General features: G+C 34.8%; 1 long non-coding RNA gene across 2 annotated transcripts; it reads left to right on the top strand.

The window, feature by feature from the left end:
• Nucleotides 1-560: 560 nt before the first annotated feature.
• LOC111083605 lies at nt 561-1,497 on the top strand. Of its 2 annotated transcripts, XR_002609130.1 has the most exons (3): nt 561-628; nt 771-977; nt 1,348-1,497. It is a non-coding gene; the product is annotated as an uncharacterized LOC111083605 (long non-coding RNA). The 2 variants fall into 2 exon arrangements; XR_002609129.1 differs by having other exon boundaries at nt 614-977.
• The last annotated feature ends 2,023 nt before the right edge of the window (nt 1,498-3,520 follow it).

The following is a 3,520-nucleotide window of genomic DNA, read 5'->3' as shown; positions in this document are numbered from 1 at the left end:
TTCACTGAACCATCGTTGACACTTACAAAAGTTCAAAAAATTTCCATAAACTTCTTTGATATTCTTTGTGAGGCGTTGTTTCCCTTCTTGCATTCAAACAGCATTACATGCCGAACGTGTGTCTCGTCGTGTGCCATCCCGCTGGGGGATAAGGGGAACTCCCCCCCTGGAAGATGAGAAACATTTCTTTCTTTCTTCAATCTGTATATAAATACACCTTTATATATATATACTTGCTTTAGACTTTGCCACCCCCAACCCCTCACGAAGAAATCCCGGGAGTGCTCTTATATGAGAACACTAAGATGTATGAATCCGAAGAAATGAAGGCTATAGAAAAGAAGAATTTCACTGTAAATTTCTTAGCGTTGTATTAAAAACACAACTGTCAGCAAAGCTTATCATAAGGATTACTAATATGAGTAATATCTTTGTATTAAAATTGAAATCAGTTTTAATGTCGTTATTTATGTTACAAGACGGCACTGCTATGAGCATGCGACACTTTCTATACTGCAGGTAACTAACTATATGTTGTCTCATATATTAAGTCTAATGACGTTTTGGTTCTGGTAATTTTACTTCCCAGGATGCCTTACTGTAGCGCATGTGTTGAACTATTGACGGGGTGGGTACTGTTTGATCCACAAATCTACTGAAAACTTTAGTAACAGTAAGGTAGACTGTGGTATACATTAATATTATGTTTCAAAGTTGATTTGATAGTTATATTCCTGGTTTTTACCTTCCATTTTTCATGTTTTATCTAGGAGTTCACCACTATCCGCATTGGCGTTACTATGCAGTTGATACTTGACAGGAATTTTTCTTCATGTTGAATTCCATAAATTTCAACTTTCAAGACTAGCTTCCAACGCCTTAAGGCTTAACTTAAGTGTTACTTACAATATACTATATAGAGCAAATCTCGTCAACCACTTTCCTCATCGCTACATCAGATTAATACTAATAGAGACGTGAGTAGCCTAATTTCAACTATGTACACCGTACAGTGAGCTGAATCGTTGATAAGCCTATGCCAGATTAATAATAATTAATTTTTAGTGTTACTATTAGCTAGGTTAGGCTTAATTTAATGTACAATAAGTATTTTGCTTTTACTTGTAAATGTAAGTTGTACTTAGATTTAGAACTAAATTATTAGTAAGTAAATAGATGCTAGAGTTTGACTGAAGACAGTGAAGTGTAAGAGGACTAGACCCTATCGAAGTATCATTATCAATACCACCAACACTACAGTATTTTTAATGTAAACTGATAGCTAAGTATACACTATAATATTTGGAATTTATCTTTATTAACTCATTTTATGTATTATATATTTAGAGAAAAAGTTGGAAAATGACTGAGAATCCAGCTGAATGCAGTATCAAAGTGGTGTGTCGAATTCGGCCTCTTAACAGTTCAGAAGAGAAATCGGGAAGCAAATTCATTGTGAAATTTCCACCAAATACAGAAGAATGTGTTTCCATTAAGGTAAACTTGTATATCTATATTGAGTTTTTTAGCAGATTTTATCAAATAATCTGTTTACAAGTGTCTTGATCTTAAATTTTAAAAGAATAACTATTTGTCTTGTTCCTGTACCTCTTTTCCTTCCCCACCCAAAAGAATAAAATTTCACAAGATCAATAAAACTAATATAAAAAAAAAGACTTGTTAGTGTTATTTGTTAATCAATTAATTGTTGGATTTAATGATGAAGGAATGATCAATAAATTACTTAAATTTGCTGATGATATTAAGGTCTTGTGTGTTGCTAGCTGTGAAGCTGCTGATTTACAAAAGGATTGATATCATTTAGTGAGTTGGGCAAATAAATGGCAAATGGGTTTTAATTATAATATATGCAAGATAATGCTGACAGATCTGGTGTTGGTTATAGCTAGATGCAGCACATGTATTCCCACTTATATACAGCTGGGTATCCTCCTTCTACCATGGTCTGGAAGAACCATACTCAATGCCACCAGGTTTTGGTCATCCAACCAGGGTTTTTCTCTTTCTTGCTATCCGCTGGATGTTGGTTCATGGTGGATCATGTGTTTATTGGGTTGGAAATGTGCAAGTGGAGATGGATTTTGATATGGAAGCTCGTCTTCATTACCACTTTCCGTTTTGAGATGAAGAGATGGGTGATCCTCTACCTACTGCTGATCTGATGTACCATTCTAGATTCCACCAGGTGTTAGGTGAGGTCAAACCACCACTATGGTCTATTGTGCCCTTGTCACTAGACACCCAGAGGTCCCATTAATCGGTAATATATATAATGGGATTCCTTCATGTTTTTGTGCCTTTTATATTTTTTTTACTTTTTTATGCACCGACTAGTCACTTAGTCGAGTTTCCTATTTAATATCTGGTTGGACCATCTTTCACCTTTTAAATCTAAGGAGCATATAGATATTATCTATAAAAAAATACGGAAATGTTTGTAAAATCCTCTTTTTTTTATTCAAAACGTTTAATAGTGATATTTGTGTCAAAACAATCCGACCTGAGACATTTTTAGAGTGCTTATACTGGAGTTAATCTGCAATATGTATGTCATTTAAAGTTTCAATTATAATATCTGTGTAGTTATACCTCTAATACGATCGTTGTCGTCTTAGTAACAACGCAAATCGTGTAAAATCAATGATACTTTTGGAGCATTCGAAATAACACCCAAATTATTAGCCCATCTCATCAAGTAATAACAAAATGTTATATTAGAATTATAAAACACATATATTTACCATGGGTGTGGCCTAGTTGGTAACGTGCTCGGACTGGAAATTTGAGGATTCAAAGTTCGCAGCCTATTGCTCCAAATTCGCGCTTCCACACTTTGCAGATCGTACAATAGAAGTCAATCGGTCAGACAATAGAAGTCCCTAATTTAGAACTAATAGACTCGAGGGAAAGTAGCTAGTTAACAGCTCTTACTGTCAGCTCTTAGACTACTCTTGTGTGAGCGAATAGTAAGATTTGACTGTCACTCTTATAGCGCACCTAAGGCCCCTAAAGTGTAGGAACTTGAGTTACAGTCTGGCACACCAACAACTACATTACACATGGCCATTATAGAATTTGAAGAATGAATGTTTTATCTATCGTCAAATCTAAGAGATGTTCAAAACAAATGAATCGTTGGAGATTAGCCAATCATATCCCTTCACGATTGATATTGATTAATTAAAAAATCTAAGCTTTAAATTGATTGTTTTCATTATATACATAGATAGCCGAGGATGACCCAAGTCAAGGTAATTCAAAGCTGACTATAGATACATACTCGAGGATAAACAGATGTCATAGCTACTAAGCTGTCTTGCATCCCCAACCCTAAAGACAACTGTTAAAATTAGAGCACCTGATTAAAACATCGAATTCTTATGGCACACGTTTAATTACACTAGAAGTACTATTCAAACATGACGTCAATTATCTTCTAGTCTATTTAGTGGTGAACCAAGACAGATTTCTTCGAGTATCAGTAGCTAGTTGGAGGAGT

The sequence above is a fragment of the Limulus polyphemus genome, unplaced genomic scaffold (genome assembly GCF_000517525.1).
Source record: "Limulus polyphemus unplaced genomic scaffold, Limulus_polyphemus-2.1.2 Scaffold10276, whole genome shotgun sequence".
NCBI classification, from domain to species: domain Eukaryota; kingdom Metazoa; phylum Arthropoda; class Merostomata; order Xiphosura; family Limulidae; genus Limulus; species Limulus polyphemus.
This window is presented reverse-complemented; position numbering and strand designations above follow the sequence as displayed.